This window comes from Canis lupus, chromosome X, assembly GCF_048164855.1.
Source record: "Canis lupus baileyi chromosome X, mCanLup2.hap1, whole genome shotgun sequence".
Taxonomy (NCBI): Eukaryota; Metazoa; Chordata; class Mammalia; order Carnivora; family Canidae; genus Canis; species Canis lupus.
The window spans coordinates 2,837,242-2,857,892 of record NC_132876.1 but is presented as its reverse complement, the minus strand read 5'-3'; the positions used below and the strand labels follow the sequence as shown (position 1 = coordinate 2,857,892).

At 42.4% G+C, this 20,651-nt stretch overlaps 1 protein-coding gene and 1 long non-coding RNA gene across 2 annotated transcripts in view; both read left to right on the top strand.

Moving 5' to 3' along the window:
• Positions 1 to 19,597, top strand: part of LOC140628403 (uncharacterized) — a 38,792-nt gene extending 19,195 nt beyond the window's left edge. Inside the window, exon 2 of the long non-coding RNA XR_012026651.1 lies at positions 17,949 to 19,597. This is a non-coding gene — a long non-coding RNA (uncharacterized lncRNA). The remainder of the gene's footprint in view (positions 1 to 17,948) is intronic.
• LOC140628401 (synaptonemal complex protein 3-like) overlaps positions 1 to 20,651 on the top strand; it is a 95,550-nt gene that overhangs the window by 38,016 nt on the left and 36,883 nt on the right. The gene's annotated exons all lie outside the window — the stretch shown is intronic.

The following is a 20,651-nucleotide window of genomic DNA, read 5'->3' as shown; positions in this document are numbered from 1 at the left end:
TATGAAATAGTGTCCCTCTTCATCTCTTAGTACAGTCTTTGGGATAAACTTTAATTTATCTGATATAAGGATGGCTACCCCTACTTTCTTTTGAGAACCACTTGAACGGTAAATGGTTCTCAAACCTCTTATTTTCAGGCTGTAGGTGTCCTTGTGTCTAAAATGAGTCTCTTGTAGACAGCAAATAGATGGGTCCTGCTTTTGTATCCAGTCTGAAACCCTGCGCCTTTTGATGGGGTCATTAAACCCATTCACGTTGAGAGTTACTATTGAAAGATACGAATTTAGTGTCATCATGGTACCTATTCAGTCCCTGTTTTTGTGGATTGTTCCCTTGGACATCCTCTATTACAGAGTCCCCCTTAGTATGTCTTGCAGAGCTGGTTTGGTGGTCACATATTCTTTCCATTTCTGCCTATCTTGGAAGCTCTTCATCTCTCCTTCTACTATGAATGAGAGCCTTGCTGGATAAAGTATTCTTGGTTGCATGTTCTTCTCATTTAGGACCCTGAATATATCCTGCCAGCCCTTTCTGGCCTGCCAGGTCTCTGTGGAGAGGTCTGCTGTTACCCTAATACTCCTCCCCATAAGGGTTAGGGATTTCTTGTGTCTTGCTGCTTTAGGGATCTTCTCTATCTTTGGAATTTGCAAGTTTCAGTATTAAATGTTGAGATGTTGAACTGTTTTTATTGATTTTAGGGGCAGATCTCTCTATGTCCTGGATCTGAATGCCTGTTTCCCTTCCCAAGGTAGGGAAGTTCTCAGCTATGATTTCAAATACACTTTCTGGTCATCTGTCCCTTTCGCTCACTCCGGAACCCCAGTTAAATGTAGATTTTTCTTTCTGAGGCTGTCTATTTCCCTTAACCTATCCTCATGATCTTTTGTTTGTCTCTTTTTTCCTCCGCTTCCTTCCTTTCCATCCACTTGTCTTCTATTTCACTCACTCGTTCTTCTACCTTATTAACCCTCATCATTAGGACCTTCAGTTTGGATTGCATTTCATTTAATTGATTTTTAATTTCTGCCTGATTAGATCTAAATCCTGCAGTCATGAAGTCTCTTGAATCCTTTATGCTTTTTTCCAAAGCCGCCAGTATCTTTATAATTGTGCTTCTGAATTGGCTTTCTGACATCGAATTGTAATCCAAATTCTGTAACTCTGTGGGAGAGAGGCCTGTTTCTGATTCTTTCTTTTGTGGTGAGTTCTTCCTTCTAGTCATTTTGCTCAGTGCAGAGTGGCTAAAAAGAAGTTTTACTGGAAAAAGGAGAAAAAGAGAGAAATAAGGGGTGGGGACAAATAGAAAACAAAAAGCAAGGAGGTGTATCCTCTGATTCTATATATGTATTTCCCCAGACTTTCCCTGGAACTTTTCAGCACTGCTTGGTCAAGAACTTGCTTTTCCCCTGTCCTTCCAGCTGGTCTTCTGGGTGAGGGCCCTGCTGTGCTGATTCTCAGATGTGAGTACCTGGTGGAGCTGCCCAGCTCCCCGACAGGTGTCGGGCTCAGTGGGAGCTGTTGGCCCTGTGAGGCCCCTGTTCCCTGGTGCCCTGCTCAGTCCCAGGTACAAGGTGACACCAAGAGGAACAACAACACTGGCGGAGGCCAGCTCTCCAGCCCTGGAGTCAGCTCCAGCAGTAACTACCGCAGTCTCCCAGTCTGTAGGGGCCTCGATGCTCTGGGGGTGTAGGGCATGAACCTGTACAGCTCTGGGCGCCCCGCAGCAGGAGCGTCCTTGCTGCCCTCTCGGACTCCGTCTGTCCCAGTGGAAGCGCCGGATCCTGGGCTGTGTCCCCCGGCGCCCTGGGCTCAGCGACCAGCTTCGCTGGACTCGTGCTCCTGGGGCTGCGCAGGCCCTCCCGCGGAGCCGCCTCTTGGGCTGCTCCGGAGCCCTGCTGGGCGCTTAGGAGCTTGGCCCGCATCCTCGCCCCTCCTGGGATCCTGCCCGAGTTCCCTGTGAGCACATTTCCGTCTGGGAAGATTGGTGAAGTTTCTGCTTCTCGGGAGGTGGGACAAGATGCCAAAAGGGTTGGGTCCCCAAGTCACCTGTCTCCACCAAATTACCTCAATCACTTTCAAATCATCCTGAAAACCTAGGAATTCGGCCTGAGATTTAAAGAGCGATCAGCTGAAATGCTACAGTGGGAAGAGTTCGTGCTTCTATCAAGGTAGGAAGATGGGAGAAAAAAAGAAATAAAGAAACAAAAGGCATCCAAGGGGAGGGGGTCCCCGAGGAGCTGGGCTAAGGCCCGGCGGCGAGTGTCCCCAGGACAGGAAAGCCCCGTCCCTGGAGAAGCAGGAGCTTCACCAATCTTCCCAGTCGGAAAGGTGCTTGCTGGGTGTTGGAGCAGGATGGTGGGGGGCGGGGATGCCCTCAGCCTCCCGGGGTCACTAACAGAGCGCCTGCGCCCGGGGGAGTGCTCCACACCCCGTGGCGGCGGAGCTCCCTAAAGGGCTGCAGTGCCGCAGGGCTGAACCCAGGAGCAGCTCAGAGGGGCTCGAGCGGAGGCTCTGCACGGAGGGGGCTGCGCGCCCCGGGAGCAGCCCAGAGGGGCTCAGGCAGAGGCTCTGCACGGAGGGGGCTGCGCGCCCCGGGAGCAGCCCAGAGGGGCTCAGGCAGAGGCTCCCGGGGAGGGAGCTGCACGGACCTGGGAGCACGATTGCAGCGGCGCAGGCCCCGGAGCTCAGGGAATCAGGGGACACAGCCCAGGATCCAGCACTCCGCACCCCGCCCCCCGGACAAGCAGAGGCCAGGAGGGCACAGGGCAGCAAGGATGCTGCTACTGCCAGGCGGTCCCGAACTGTGCAGATCAGTGCCCCCCGCCCCTGGAGCATCCAGGCCCCTGTAGACTGAGAGCTCTGTAGTTACTGCGGGAGCTGACTCCAGGGCTTGGGAGCTGGCTGTAGCCACTGTTTTTCCTCCTGGGGCCTCACAGTATAAACAACCCCCACTGAGCCTCACAGTGGCCTCACAGGATAAACAGGAGGGAACAACTCCCACTGAGCCGTTCACCAGGCAGGGGGCTGAGCAGCTCCCTCAGGTGCTCACAACTGATAATCAGCACAACAGGTCCCTCCCCCAGAAGACCAGCTAGACGGACAGGGGAAAAGCAATTTATTGACCAAGCAGCACTGAAAAGGGGGAAGTCGAGGGATTTACAGTATATAGAATCAGAGGATACTCCCCCTTGTTTTTTGTTTTGTTTGCTCCCCGCCCCTTTTGTTTTTTTTCTTTCTTTTCCTCTCTTTTTCTTCTTCCTTTTTTTTTTCTTATTCTTTTCTTCTTTCTTTTCTCTCTTTTTTTCCTTTTCCCAATATAACTTGTTTTGGCAACTCAGCACTGAGCAAAAGACTAGAAGGAAAAACCTCAAAAGAAATAATCAGAAACAGTCCTCTCTCTAACAGTTACAAAATTGGGCTAACTCTGGCAAACGAACTAGGGGTGTTGGAAGGGGAGGAGGGCGGGGGGTGGGAGTGAATGGGTGACGGGCACTGGGGGTTATTCTGTATGTTAGTAAATTGAACACCAATAAAAAAAAATTGGGATTACAATTCCATGTCAGCCAATACAGAAGCACAATTTTAAAGCTACCGGTAGCTCTAGAAAAAAGCATAAAGGACTCAAGAGACTTCATGACTGCAGAATTTAGATCTAATCAGGCTGAAATTAAAAATCAATTAAATGAGATGCAATCCAAACTAGAGGTCCTAACGACGAGGGTCAACGAGGTAGAAGAACGATTGAGTGACATAGGTGACAAGTTGATGGCAAAGAGGGAAACTGAGGAAAAATGTGAAAAACAAAAGATGAGGATAGATTAAGGGAAATAAATGACAGCCTCAGGAAGAAAAATCTATGTTTAATTGGGGTTCCCAAGGGCGCCGAAAGGGACAGATGACCAGAAAGTGTATTCGAACAAATCATAGCTGAAAACTTTCCTAATCTGGGAAGGGAAACAGGCATTCAGATCCAGGAAATAGATCCTCCTCTAAAATCAATAAAGCCTTTCAACACCTCGACATTTAATAGTGAAGCTTGCAAATTCCAAAGATAAAGAGAAGATCCTTAAAGCAGCAAGAGACAAGAAATCTATAACTTTTATGGGGAGAAATATTAGATTAACAACAGACCTCTCCACAGAGACCTGGCAGGCCAGAAAGGGTCCTAAATGAGAAGAACATGAGCTTCTGCACAGCAACAGAAACTCAACAAAACTAAAAGACAACCTACAGAATGGGAGAAGATATTTGCAAATGATGTATCAGATAAAGGGCTAGTATCCAAGATCTATAAAGAACTTATTAAACTCAACAGCAAAGAAACAAACAATCCAATCATGAAGTGGGCAAAAGACATGAACAGAAATCTCACAGAGGAAGACATAGACATGGCCAACAAGCACATGAGAAAATGCTCCGCATCACTGGCCATCAGGGAAATACAAATCAAAACCACAATGAGATCCCACCTCACACCAGTGAGAATGGGGAACATTAACAAGGCAGGAAACCACAAATGTTGGAGAGGATGCGGAGAAAAGGGAACCCTCTTGCACTGTTGGTGGGAATGTGAACTGGTGCAGCCACTCTGGAAAACCGTGTGGAGGTTCCTCAAAGAGTTAAAAATAGACCTGCCCTACGACCCAGCAATTGCACTGTTGGGGATTTACCCCAAAGATACAAATGCAATGAAACGCCAGGACACCTGCACCCCGATGTTTATAGCAGCAATGGCCACGATAGCCAAACTGTGGAAGGAGCCTCGGTGTCCAACGAAAGATGAATGGATAAAGAAGATGTGGTCTATGTATACAATGGAATATTCCTCAGCCATTAGAAATGACAAATACCCACCATTTGCTTCGACGTGGATGGAACTGGAGGGTATTATGCTGAGTGAAATAAGTCAATCGGAGCAGGACAAACATTATATGGTTTCATTCATTTGGGGAATCTAAAAAATAGTGGAATGGAATAAAGGGGAAAGGAGAAAAAACGAGTGGGAAATATCAGAAATGGAGACAAAACAAGAGAGACTCCTAACTCTGGGAAACGAACAAGTGGTGGTAGAAAGGGAGTTGGGTGTGGAATGGGGGTGACTGGGTGACCTGCACTGAGGGGGGCAATGATGGGATGAGCACTGGGTGTTATTCTATATGTTTTCAAATTGAACACCAATAAAATAATAAATTTTAAAAAAGAAAACATCCATCTATTGGAGCCCTGGCTGACTCAGTCACTAGAGGGTGGGATTCTGGATCTTTGGCTTGTAGGTTTGAGCCCCACCTGGGTGTAGAGATTACTGAAAAATTAAATCTTAAAAGAAAAAAATATACGTATATATGTAATATTTCCTATAACCTAGTATGATGGTGTGTGCTGTCATGTGGATGGATTTCATCTTCTGTTCTACACATTTTACAAGGAAAAATGTATGTGATGTTAATATTTATTAGTATTAATATACGTTTTGCTTAACATTAAAAAAAAGCTTCTGCTTCTCTGGGAAGGGGCTTTCCTGTCCTGGTGGTACTTGCTGCCGGGCCTTAGCCCGGTTCCTTGTGGGGACCCCTCCCCCTTGGGTGCTTTTTTATTTCTTATTTTTTCCGGTCTTCCTACATTGATAAAAGCGCAAACTCTTCTCACTCTAGTATTCTAGCTGTTGTCTCTTTAAATATCAGGTTGAATTTGTAGGTATTCAGGATGATTTGAAAGTTATCTAGGTAAGTTGGTGGGGACAGGTGACTTGGGGACCCTATTCTTCCGCCATCTTTCCCCGCCTCAGTTTGTTATTTTCAATTTCAGTTTAATTATACTGAAATTGTTCATGTGAACTTTGTGCCCGCTATTTTGTGTATTATATATAGACAGCTGAAGACTTAAGATAGATCTTGCACTACTAGTCTTACCTTGTCACTTGAAAATGACTAGACAGTATTTTTCCAAGTCATGCATCTTGGCCACTTTGGTATTTAGTTTTACCAGCAGTTTTTTTTTCTTCTCTAATCTTTTCCTAATTCAATTTTATTATTTGAGTACATTTTACACACATTGTTACATTAGTTTCAGGCGTATAACCTAGTGATCTGACAAGTTCATACATTATGCTTTGTTCACCAGAAACATAGCCCATCTGTCTTCATACATCACTATTACAATATCATTGATTATACTCCCTATGCTATGCCTTTCATTCTTGTGACTTATTCATTCCATTACTGAAAGCCTGTGTCTCCCACTTCCTTTCACCCATTTTATGCAACTCCTCACCCCTTTTCCCTCTGGCAACCATCAATTTGCTCTCTGTGTTTAGAACTCCTTATCAGTTTGATGAATCTCCTATAAAATTAACATGTTCTAAAAGTCATTTACAGATAAGCTCTTTGTCCTTTGCCAAGAGATGTCTATTGTAGTATTATAAAGCATGTTCCAAAATTTTAACCAGCAAATTCACAGCATCTGTTTCCTGTATGCTCCTATATGCTCTGTTTCTAGTATGCACTAGAATAAGAGAGGAAAATACTACCTTTATCCCTAAGTTCTTAGTTTTCTGCCTGACAATATGCAAGATTGATTGTGATAAATCAGGAGAGACTGGAGAGAAGGGAATCACCAAGAGGCTATTAGTTAGATGACTGAAGAAAATAGAGAAGAATACAGAAAAAGACTCAGCCCTGCACAGTCATATCTCCCTGTCCTCCCAGGCCAAGTTCTGGGATCATCTTCTGCTGTTACTCATTATCTCCAATTCTTCTTACAGACTTTCTCATGGCTTTCTTTCCAAGTGACCCTATAGCCTAGTGCAGCTGTCTGTTTTAGTCACTTTGGGCTGCTACAAAAAAAAAAATACCACAGACTTGGTGAATTATAAACAACAGACATTTATTTCTCATTGTTCTAGAGGTTGAAAGTCCAAGATCAAGGCACCAGTGGACTCGGGTTCTGATGAGGGCCATCTTTTTGGTTCATCTTTTCTCCATGTCACACGGCAGAAGGGATAAGGGAGTTCTTGGTCTGTCTTTGATAAAGGCCACTAATCCCATTCATAGGAGCTTTATCTTCATGACCTAATTACTTCCTAAAAGCCGCACCTCCTCGTACCATCACTTTGGGGATTAAGTTTCAACATATGAATTTTGTGGGGATACAAACATTCAGACCATAGTACTCTCCTTGGAATTCATTTCTTTTTTTTTTTTTTTGTATTTATTTTTATTGGAGTTCGATTTGCCAACATACAGTACAACACCCAGTGCTCATCCCATCCAGTGCCCCCCTCAGTGCCCGTCACCCAGTCACCCCATCCCCCCACCCACCCCCCCTTCAACTACCCCTTGTTCTTTTCCTAGAGTTAGAAGTCGCTCATGTTTTGTCCCCCTCTCTGATTTTCTTATGTGCCACTTGTATTATCTGTTTATCTGCGTGCTTGTCCACCTCTCTATTCTAATCCCCATTTGAAATTACAGAGACGTTGCTTTGACATGGATGGAACTGGAGGGCATTATGCTGAGTGAAATAAGTCAATTGGAGAAGGATAATCATCATATGATTTCACTCATACGTGAAATATAAGAAAAAGTGAAAGAGATTATAAGAGAAAGGAGGGGAACTGAGTGGGAAAAATTAGAGAGGGGAACAAACCATGAGAGACTGCTAACTCTGGGAAACAAACAAAGGGTTGTGGAAGGGAAGGTAGGTGGTGGGATGGGGTAACTGGGTGACAGGCAATGAAGAGGGCACTTGATGGGATGAGCACGGGGTGTTATACTATCTGTTGGCATATTGAATTTAAATTTAAAAAATGTAAAAAAATAAACTACAGAGATGACTCTGAAAATTGTTGGCAGCATGTATGCCTTACAGGTACTGTTTTTCATTGCATGTCCCTGGCCCAACTGCCACTTTTGTATTGCTTTCAGATTGAGAAACCAGACCTGAGACTAAGGGATCAACTTCCCAGCGGGACATTTTTGAAGAAGATTCATTCTAGGGAACAACCATAGAAAGACTAACAGGAAACAGTACCTGGGACTCTGGTACATGAAATTTGGGGATGGGAGGATCACTTACAGAGACATTCAGGACAAGGAGTCATACTGACAAAGAACAATTTCAGGGAGATCACTACCTATAAATGCAGTGCTTTCGAGGGACGCTTCAGTCTATAGTCAGTTCTTGTTTGACAATAGGGAGTTCCTACAGGAGAAAAATATCTCCCTACATCTTGTACACATGTAGGGAGACTGACACCAAATTTCAACCTGGTTATTCAGCAGGCTTCTGTGCAGCAAAGAAGCTGTGGCAATGTAGTGAATGGGGAAAGTCCTTCTGTGACCATCCCACCTTCATTGGGCATCAGGGCATTCACACTGGAGAAAAACTATATATTTGTAAGGAATATGGAAAAGCCTTCATCCAGAGCTCATCTCTTACAAAGCATCAAAGATATCATGTAGGAGACAAACCCTTTAAATGTAGTGAATGTGACAAAGCTTTCAGCCAGAGCTCATCATTGACCACCAGAGAATCCACATAGGAAAAAATCCCTATCAATGCAGTGAATGTGGGAAGGCCTTCGACAAAAGCACACTCCTGATTCGCCACACACGCTTCCACAGAGGGGAGAAGCCCTACAAGTGCAATGAGTGTGGGAAGGCCCTCAGCCACAGCACATACCTAACGCAGCATCACAGGATACACACTGGAAAGAGACTCTATAAATGCAGTGAATGTGGGAAAGCCTTCACTGATACCTTGTTCTTTTCTAGACACCTCTTTTTCTCACACTGGAGAGAAACCCTATAGATGTGATGAATGTGGAAAAGCCTTTAGTGGCCCCTCAGAGCTTATTCAGCATCAAAGAACATGCACAGGGGAGAAGCCCTATAAATGCACAAAATGTAGAAAAGCTTTTAGTTAGAAATACATGCCTTATTGGACACCAGGGAATTCACACTAGAGGGAAACCCCACAAATGTAAAGAATGTGAGAAAGCCTTCAGCTAGAGCTCACACCTTATAAAATATCTAAGAGTGCACACTGGAGAGAAACTATAAATGCAAGGAATGTAAAAAAGCCTTCACCCAGTGGGCATCCCTATGCATCATCAGAAAATTCATAACACAAAAAAGCCCTATGAATATTATAATTCCTTTATTGAATCCTTGGCCTTTTTAAAGCACTAGAATGTTAATACTGGAGACAGAGTCTGTGAATGAATGGAGATGCTCAGTGGGACCACTGGATGTGAGGATTACTTCAGAGTAACTTCTAACATTCCTTCTCACCCTGAGATGTCATCGTAAGAAATGTTGGGGTCCTCCTCTTTGCCCAGGATTGTGTTGCATGGCGTGTGGATAGGACACTATTGCAAATCTCTCTCTCTCTCTCTCTCCCTGTAAGTTAGCATGAATTGATGAGTAACACTTGTTGGGGTTTAAATTCAAATATGGGCTTAAATTTAAATATTGAGTTAAAAGTATTATTTGAAACTTTAAATAAAATACAGTAAGGAGTGATGAGCAGTGGGTATGATATGCAACTGATGAATTATTGAGCTCTATATCTGAATAATTATGTACTGTATGTTGGCTAATTGAATCTAAATAAAAAAATAAAGAAAATACAGTTGAGATTTTTCAGGGCATGATGGTCTGACCCATTATGTGTGTGTACTTTTGTTCCCTATAAAAATCCTACAGTGGAAGAAAAAAAAAGTCCTACAGTGACTGCCACTTGACATTTCAAAATGTTTAGGCTGGGACAGATGAAGTGATATTAACAATGGGTAGAATTGTGCAATGTGGAAAAGTTCAGTAAAGAACACTGAGGACTCTGAAATGAGGGGGTTGGGGAAGCCATGGATTTGGAAGGTTATTTGGGGCCATCTAGTCTATGGCTTTTCAAATGTTTTGAAGTTACGTAACATTTATATATATGTTTGGTACATGGAAACTTGGTACATGGTAAAGTTTCAAATTTGTCAATATTAGGGTAGCAAATTAGAGGTTGCGGATTATAATACAGTTTGTTATTGTTGTTGTTTTTTTCCTATCTAAGTAATAGTGAAATAGGTCTAGCAACTTTCTCTTGTATTCCAAATTCATTATTTTAAAAAAGATTTTATTTATTCATGAGAGACACACACAGAGAGTCAGAGACACAGGCAGAGGGAGAAGAAGGCCCCCTGCAGGGAGCCCAATGCAGGGCTTGATCCCAGACCCACCATCATGACCTGAGCCAAAGGCAGAGCCATCCAGGCATCCTCAGACTTATTCTTATCAAGTTGAATACATAGAATTCAAATTCCACATGTATATTTTTGAAAATTACCTTTTGAATAAGTTCTTTTATGAATCACACGCATAAGTCAGTTTCCTCTTTTACTTGGTGTCCAAAGCAGTAAATGTTGTCTGTATCCCAATGTCAACCTGACACCTTTGTTGGCTATGGTTCTACTTTTCATTCTGAATTTATGCTTCCCCTTGGCCTCCTGCTAGATTTTAGTTGTCAGAATTCTGTACCCTTCCTGATACCCTAAAAGCCCAACTCCAAAGCCTGGTTAAGGGATTACCTTTTGGTCCCAGACAGTTGAGAGCAGAAAGTCAGGGAGCCACACCTGGAGGCTTGAGGGGATTGGCAGTGAAATCCAAATCCTTAACCTCCTTCTCTTCAAGTGGGTTTGACCTGTTGTAAAGAGTTTTTTTCACAGGGTCTGGGCATAGGTCACTGGCTTAGATGCTTTTACATATCCCTTTCCAGTATCAAGTTTGAGCAACTTTCCAGTAGTTATTGGGCTGGCCATTAGCAGAGCTAAGACTAGAACTAGGATGCATGCTGCCCAAGATAGAGTTCCTTCCATCATCCTAGGCTGACAAGAAATTCCTGGAAGTCTCCTGGGACCTCTAGAGTGGAAGAGGTAGTAGAGCCTGGAAAATGGAAACTTAATAGCCCAATGATTCTGTTCATGCACTGATCAGAATATGTGTACAGGGCAACTAAAGGAAGCGGACCTAGACTCTGCTCTGTAGTGTTCTCTGTAAACTTGCTCCAAGAAATAAATCGAGTGCTGTTAGAAACAGTGGTGACAGATTTGATGAGACCTGAAAGTCCTGAAAATATTGAGAAGGCCAAGTCAGAGAAATGCTCCATAGTACTGCCAGTGTGCCTCTGCTTCTGTCCTCTGAATAGGCTGAGCTGTGAGCAGTTACAATGAGTGTCAAGTCATGAAGAAAGAAATAGAGTTACACAGTGGCCAAGTGATCTATTCATGGTCAAATTGTCGGGCCCAGAATAGAAATGAAGCCTCCAGATTCCCAAATTCTGGACATGTAACTACACCATTTATTTCTCTTGTTGCAGTTTTACTTGTCTCCTATCCATAAAGATTTTCTCCCAAGGAAACCAGCAAAGTGACCCCATATATATATATAGTTCAGTGGACCTCAAACACTTTGATCTCATGACCTTTTTAGACTCTTAAGGATTATTGAAGAGGTACCTTTGGGGTTATGTATTATGTCCATCAATATTTAGTGTATTCAGACTTGAGATGAAGACACTTTTGAAGTATTTACTTATTAATTTAATCAAAATAACTATGTAAGGATAAAAAATTTCTGAAAAATTCAAAACCAAAAAGTTTAGAGAAAGAGTGGTATTATTTTACATTTTTGCAAATCTCTTATATTAAAGAGGCTTCATAGAGGACAACTGAACTCTATTAACTGTTTCTGCATTTAAACGTTTGAGATGTGTTATTTTGGTCGATATACATGAGGAAAATTGGGCCTTATACAGACATATCATTGGAAAAGGGAGAGGTATTTTAATAGCCTTACATTTTTTAAAATTGAATTTAAAGACAATTTAAAAGACAGTAAACAGATGCAGCCAAACGCTGGGACACCTGCACCCCGATGTTTATAGCAGCAGTGTCCACAATAGCCAAACTGTGGAAGGAGCCTCGGTGTCCATCAAAAGATGAATGGATAAATAAGATGTGGTCTATATATACAATGGAGTATTACTCAGCTATTGGAAACGACAAATACCCACCATTTGCTTCGACGTGGATGGAACTGGAGGGTATTATGCTGAGTGAAATAAGTCAATCGGAGAAGGACAATCATTATATGGTCTCATTCATTTGGGGAATATAAAAAATAGTGAAAGGGAATAAAGGGGAGAGGATAAAAAATGAGTGGGAAATATCGGAAAGGGAGACAGAACATGAGAGACTCCTAACTCTGGGAAACGAACAAGGGGTGGTAGAAAGGGAGGTGGGCAGGGGATGGGGGTGACTGGGTGATGGGCACTGAGGGGGGCACTTGATGGGATGAGCAGTGGGTGTTATGCTATATGTTGGCAAATTGAACTCCAATAAAAAAAATAAATAATAAATAATAAATTTCAGGATGAGAAACAAAAAAAAAGTTTTACAATAGAAAAAATAAAGTTCTACAAAAAAATAAATAAATAAAAGACAGTAAACATTTTCAGGCCAAATTTTCAAAGAGAAGTTATATCTGGGTAAAAAAAAACTTGGTATTGTGGTCACTTTTCTCTAGAGATGTCCATTAATTCTAGGAGAAGTGGTTGAGCGTTTTGAGATAATTGTGGACTTTTTAATTTGGAACTATATAAAATTCAACAAAGGGTAATTTCTTTTTGGGGGGGCTGAGGTCCCCTCTTTTTACTTTTTTATTATTTTTTTAAATTTATTTTTTATCGGTGTTCAATTTACTAACATACAGAATAACCCCCAGTGCCCGTCACCCATTCACCCCCACCCCCCGCCCTCCTCCCCTTCTACCACCCCTAGTTCGTTTCCCAGAGTTAGGAGTCTTTACGTTCTGTCTCCCTTTCTGATATTTCCCACACATTTCTTTAACATTAGCTGCAAGGTGGAATCTGAAACTTTGTTTATTTTTTAATTGGAGTTCAATTTGCCAACATATAGCATATCACCCAGTGCTCATCCCTTCCAGTGTGTTGAAATTTTCATATATTGTTACACTAAATCCATTGGCCTATCTTGCGCTTTGTATCTTGTTGAAGTTTATTTGATATAAAATATATTAGGCACACAAAAGAGTGAGTTGGCCATTCTATACATTACACAGTGCTCACCATGATGAGTGTAGTTATCATTTATCACTGTACAAGGTTATTACTATATTACTGACTATATTTTCTATGTCATACTTTTCATCTCCCCGACTTATTAATTTTATACCGGAAGTTTGTACCTCTTAGTCCCCTTCAACTATTATGCCCCTCTCCCACCCCTTCCCCTCTGGCAACCACCAGGTTGTTCTTTACATTGACCAGTCTGATTCTGTTTTGTTTGTTCATTTGCTTTGTTTTTTGGATCCCACATATAAGTGAAATAATATTGTATTTGCCTTTCTCTGTCTGACTTATTTCACTTAGCATCATATCCTCTAGGTTCATCCGGTTGTCACAAATGCCAAGATCTCCTTTCTTTTTAGGAGCTGAGTAATATAATGGAATATAATATATATTTATGACATTTCTTTATCCACTCGTCTATCAATGGACACTTAGGTGGCTCCCATATCTTGGCTGTTGTAAATAATGTTGTGATGAACATAGGTGTATCTGTCTTTTTGAAATAGTGTTCTCATTTTCTTTGGTTCAATACCCCGTAGTGGATTTACTGGAATTACTGGATTGTATGGTATTTCTACTTCTTTTATTTTCTTCTTCCACGTTTTAATTTAAATTCCAGTTAGTTAACATACAGAGTATTATTATTTTCAGGTGTGGGATTTAGTGACTCATCATGTACACACCACACCCAGTGCTCATCACAAGTGCCCTCCTAAATACCCATCAGCCATTTAACCCATCCCCACACCAACCTCCCTTCTCCAGCAACCCTCAGTGTGTTATCTATAGTGAAGAGTCTGTTTTATGGTTTGCCTCTCTCTTTTTCTCTCACTATATTCATCCGTTTTATTTCTTTAATTCCACATATGAGTGAAATCATATGGTATTTGTCTTTCTCTGTGTGACTTACTTTACTTAGCATAATACACTCTAGCCCCATCCATGTTATTACAAATAGCAGGATTTCATTCTTTTTTTTTTAATTTTTATTTATTTATGATAGTCACAGAGAGAGAGAGAGAGGCAGAGACATAGGCAGAGGGAGAAGCAGGCTCCATGCACCGGGAACCCGACGTGGGATTCGATCCCGGGTCTCCAGGATCGCGCCCTGGGCCAAAGGCAGGCGCCAAACCGCTGCGCCACCCAGGGATCCCTCATTCTTTTTTTAAATAATAAATTTATTTTTTATTGGTGTTCAATTTGCCAACATACAGAATAACACCCAGTGCCGGGACACCTGCACCCCGATGTTTATAGCAGCAATGTCCACAATAGCCAAACTGTGGAAGGTGCCTCGGTGTCCATCGAAAGATTTCATTATTTTTATGGCTGAGTAACATTCCATCATTATTCCATTATATATATAATATATATAATATATATATTTTTTCACAACTTCCTTTTCTATTCACCCATCTGTCAGTAGACATTTGTGCTCTTTCTATAATTTGGCTATTGTTGACAATGCTGCTATGTATGTAGGATGAAGCCCAAAGCCAGCAGAAGAAAGGAAATAATAATGATAGATCAGAGCAGAAATAAATGGTATAGAAACAAACAAACAAAAAAACCCCACAGTAGAAAAGATCAATGAAACCAGGAGCTAGTTCTTTGAAAAAATTAACAAAATTAATGTGTTATATGTATACAATTGAATATTCCTCAGCCATTAGAAACAACAAATACCCACCGTTTGCTTTGACGTGGATGGACCTGGAGGGTATTATGCTGAGTGAAATAAGTCAATCGGAGGACAATCATTATATGGTCTTATTCATGTGGGGAATATAAAACATAGTGAAAGGGAATAAAGGGGAAAGGAGAAAAGATGAGTGGGAAATAGCAGAAAGGGAGACAGAACATGAGAGACTCCTAACTCTGGGAAACGAACAAGGGGTGCTGGAAAGGGAGATGGGTGGGGGGTGGGGGTGACTGGGTGATGGGCACTGAGGGGGGTATTTGATGGGATAAGCACTGGGTGTTATGCTATATGTTGGTAAATTGAACTCCAATAAAAAAATTAATAAACCCAAGCCAGACTTACCAAAAAGAAAAGAGAAAGGATCCAAATAAATAAAATCATGAATGTGAGAGGAGAGATCACAACCAACACCACAGAAATACAATTATAAGAGAATATTATAAAAGATTATATGCACTGAGTGGGGCACTTGACGGGATGAGCACTGAGTGTTATGGTATATGTTGGCAAGCTGAACTCCAATAAAAAATAATTAAAAAATAAAAAGAAAGAAAGAAGACATACAGATGTACTATTACTGTTTACGTTTGTTTATGTTAATGTGGACCATTTGTTTAAAGTAGCATCTACCAGGATGCTCCACTGAAAAACTATTATTATTATTTTCCTCTGTGATACACATTTAGTGTGTTCGAGATTATATAAATATGAGAGATGGTTTTATAAAATAAAAGATTATATGCCAACAAATTGGGCAGTCTGGAAGAAATGTATAAATTCCTAGAAACATAAAGTATAAAACTGAAACAGAAGGGAACAGAAAACTTGAATAGACCAACAACCACCAAAGAAAATGAATCAGTAATCAAAAATCCCCCAACAAACAAAAGTCCAGGGCCAGATGGCTTTCCAGGGGAATTCTACCAAACAACTATTTTATTTTGTTTATCTATTCATGAGAGACGCACAGAGAGAGGCAGAGACACAGGCAGAGGGAGAAGCAGGCTCCATGCAGGGAGCCCGATGCGGGACTCGATCCTGGGACCCCAGGATCATGCCCTAGGCCAAAGTCAGGTGCTAAACTGCTGAGCCACCCAGGGATCCCTCTACCAAACATTTAAAGAAGAGTTAGTACCTATTCTTCTCAAAGTACTCCAAAAAATGGAAATGGAAGGAAAAGTTTCAAACTCATTCTATGTAGCCAGCATTACCTTGACTTCAAAACCAGACAAAGACCTCACTTAAAAGGAGAATTACAGGTCAATATCGCTGATGAACATGGATGCAGAAATTCTCAACAAGGCACTAGCCAATTAATCCAACAGTACATTAAAAGAATTGCTAATTCTCAACAAGGCACTAGCCAATTAATCCAACAGTACATTAAAAGAATTGCTTGGTATAAAAAATAGTGAAAGGGAATAAAGGGGAAAGGAGAAAAAATGAGTGGGAAATATCAGTGAGGGAGACAGAGCATGAGAGACACCTAACTCGGAAACGAACAAGGGGTGCTGGAAAGGGATGTGGTCAGAGGGCTGGGGTGACTGGGTGACGGGCACTGAGGGGGGCACTTGACGGGATGAGCACTGGGTCTTATGCCACATGTTGGCAAATTGAACATATATATATATATATATATATATATATATATATATATATATTAGAAGAAAACACTAAAGACTCCACCAAAAATCTATGAGGAGTAAGAAATGAATTCAGTCAAGTTGCAGGATATAAGATTGATACATAGACGTCTGTTGCATTTCTATACGCTAACAAAGAAGAAAGAGGAAGAGACATCAAGAAAAACAGACCTATTTACAGATGCAGCAAAAATCATGATATGTAGGAACAAATTTAACCAGGGAGGTGAAAGACGTAATACTCTGAAAACTATGTAAGACATTGATGGAAGGAACTGAAGATGACACAAATGGGAAGACATATAATGCTCATGGATTGTGAGAATTAATTAATTAATATTGTTAAAATGTCCACATGACCTAAAATGATGTACAGATTCCATGCAATCCCTATCAAATCAACAATGGTATTTCCCACTGAACTAGAACTAGAATCCTAAAATTTGTATACAATAAAAAAAAATACAATCAAAATTTGTGTACAATCAGGATCAGGGATTCCTGAGTGGCTCAGTGGTTGAGTGACTGCCTTGGGCTCAGGGCATGATCCTTGGGTCCTGAGATGGAGCCCCGTGTCCGGTTCCCCACAGGAAGCCTGCCTCTCCCTCTGCCTATGTCTCTGCCTCTCTCTGTGTGTCTCTCATGAATAAATGGATTTTAAAAATCAATTTAAAAAAATAATAAAGAAAGACCCTGAGTAGTCACAGCAATCTTGAGAAAGAGGGACACAGCCAGAGGTATCACAATCCCGGGTTTCAAGCTGTACAACAAGCTATAGTAATCAAAACTGTGGTCCCGGCACAGAACTAGACACATGGGCTGCTGCAACAGAACAAAGAGCCTAGAAATAAGCCCACGCTTACTTCTATGGCAAATCAATCTATGACAAAGGAGGCAAGGATATACAATAGAGAAAAGACCATCTCTTCAACAAAGGTGCTGAGAAAACTGGACAGAAACATGTAGAATGAAACTGGACCACCTTCTTACACCATACACAAAAATAAACCCAAAGCAGATTATAGACTAAATGTGAGGCCTGAAACTATAAAACACCTAAGAGAACACATGGGCCTAAATCTCTTGGACGTCGGCCTTAGGAACATATTTATGTCTCCCCAGGCAAGGGAAACTAAGGCAAAAATAAACTATTGGGACTAAAAGTAATTTCTTAATATTGTTAAATATCCAATTAGTGATAAAATTTCTTCAATTGTGTTAAAAACCCTTCAAAACCATTAAGCAACAGAAGCAACAGTAAAAAAAAAAAATGTTAAGTTTGATTATTTGAATCAGAAACTAAATAAGTTCTTAGCTATGATTTGTTCAAATACACTTTCTGGTCCTCTGTCCCTTTCGGCGCCCTCTGGGGCCCCAATTAAACGTAGATTTTGCCTTCTGAGGCTGTCATTTATTTCCTTTAATCTATCCTCATGATCTTTTAATTGTTTGTCTCTTTTTTCCTCAGCTTCCTTCCTCGCCATCAACTTGTCTTCTACGTCACTCACTCGTTCTTCTACCACGGTTAACCCTCGTCGTTAGGACCTCCAGTTTGGATTGCACCTCATTGAATTGATTTTTAATTTCGGCCTGATTAGATCTCAATTCTGCAGTCATGAAGTCTCTTGATTCCTTGATGTTTTTTTCCAGAGCCACCAGTAGCTTTATAATTGTGCTTCCGAATTGGCTTTCTGACATCGAATTGTAATCCAAAGTCTGTAACTCTGTGGGAGGGACGACTATTTCTGATTATTTCTTTTGTGGTGAGTTCTTCCTTCTAGTCATTTTGTTCAGTGCAGAGCGGCTAAAAACAAGTTGTACGGGAAAAAGGAAGGAAAAAGGGGAACACAAACAAACAAAAACAAAGAACAAGGAGGGGTATACTCTGATTCTATATACTGTTAAGTCTCTCAAATTCCCCTGGAGCTTTCCAGCGCTCCTTGGGCAAGAAATTGCTCTTCCCCTGTCCTTGCAGCTGGTCTTCTGGGGGAGAGGCCTGCTGTGCTGATTCTCAGGTGTGTGCACCTGGGGGAGCTGCCCCGCCCCCTGCCAGGTGCACGGCTCAGTGGGATCTGTTGACCCTGTGAGGCCCTTGCTTCCTGGCGGCCCCGCTCAGTCCCAGGCACAAGGTGACACCAGAAGAAACAACCACAGTGGCAGCGGCCAGCTCCCCAGCCCTAAAGTCAGCTCCCGCAGTAACTACCGCAGTCTCCCAGTCTGCAGGGGCCTGGATGCTCCGGGGGCGGGGGTCGCGGACCTGCACAGCTCAGGGCCGCCTGGCGGCAGGAGTGTCCTTGCTGCCCTGTGTCCTCCCGGCCTCTGCCTGTCCCGGGGGGGAGTGACGGATCTTGGGCTGTGTTCCGCAGCGCCCTGGGCTACGGGGCCTGCGTCGCTGGAATCACGCTCCCGGGCCGCGCAGCCCCCTCTGCAGAGTTGCCACCTGAGCTGATCCCGGGGCCGCGCAGCCCCCTCTGTATGGAGCCGCCGATGGAGCCACCGCCTGAGCTGCTCCCGGGGCCCCGCCGGGCGTGCGCTCCAGCCCTTTAGGGAGCTCGGCCGCGGAGTGTGGCGCGCTCTCCCCAGGGGCGTGCTTCCTCTGTTAGTGACCCCGGGATCCTGGGGCCTCCACTGCCCCTCCTGGGATCCTGCCGGAGCTCCCTGTGAGCGCCTTTCTGTCGGGGAAGATTGGTAAAGTTCCTGCTTCTCTGGGTCTAGGCTTTCCTGTACTGGAGGTTCTTGCCACCTGGCCTTAGCCCAGCTCCTCAGGGCCCCTCCCCCTTGGATGCTCTTTTATTTCTTTATTTTGTTCCGCCTTCGTACCTTGATAGATGCGCGAACTCTTCTCACTGTAGCATTCCAGCTGTTCTCTCTTTAAATCTCAGGCCGAATTCGTAGGTTTTCAGGATGATTTGAAGGTTAGGTAAATTAGTGCGGACAGGTGACTTGGGGACCCTACTCCTCTGCCATCTTGCCTGCCCCCTATCAAACTATTTTCTTAATATTGTTAAATATCCAGTTAGTCATAACGTTTCTTCTTCAATTGTGTTAAAAACCCTTCAGAGCCATTAAGCAACAGGAAGCAACAGTAAAAAAAAAAATAAAGATTTTTGAAAAACAGTTTGATTATTTGAATCAGAAACCAAATAAGTACCATACACTGAGATGGGGACAGGTGTCTCTTAAGGCCCCTTTTAATCTATAGGATCTTTGTTCCCATTTTTCCTGTTTCTCCTTCTTTTCTTATTGTGCTAAAGTTGACATAACATTTGCCACCTTAATCATTCAGGAGTGTTTAGTACACCCACAAAGATGTGCAACCATCACAACTAATTAGCTTCAGAACATGTTCATCACTCCAGAAGGAAACCCTTACCCATTAAGCAGTCACTCTCTGGGCAGCCCGGGTGGCTCAGTGGTTAAACGCCACCTTCAGTCCAGGGTCTGATCCTGGAGACCCGGGATCGAGTCCCATATCACACTCCTGGCATGGAGCCTGCTTCTCCGTCATGCCTGTGTCTCTGTCTCTCTCTCTCCCTGTCTCTCATGAATAAATAAAACCTAAAAAAAAAAAGCAGTCACTCTCCATTCCCTCAATTCCCAGGATCTGGCAAACACGCATGTGTTTTGTGTCTCTGGCGAGTTGCCTATTCTGGATATTTCATATAAATGGAATCAAATAACATGTGGTCTTTTGCCTCTGGCATCGTTGGCTCCACATAGCGTCTTTAAAGTTTATCCATGTTGTAGCATATATCAGAACTTCCTTCCTTCTAATTGACGAAGTAATATTCCATTGTATGGGTATACCAAATTTCTTATCCATTCATCATTTGGCGGAAATTTGCACTTTTTCCATCTTTTGGCTGTTGTGAATAGTGCTTCTACAAAAATTCTTGTACATCCTTCGTTTAAATGCTTCTTTTCAGTTATTTTGGGTGTATATTTAGGAATGCAATTGATGAGTCCTATGGTAGTTGTATCTTTAATGGATTGGGGAATCACCAAATTGTTTTACATGGTGGCTGTCCGTTTTATAGCTCCACCAGCGATGCATGAGGGTTCCAATTTCTCCACATTTTTGCCAACACTTCTTATTTCCCTTCATATTTTTTAAAAGTTAGCATAAAGTGTTATATTAGTTTCAGGTGTACCATATAATCCTTCTGTAATT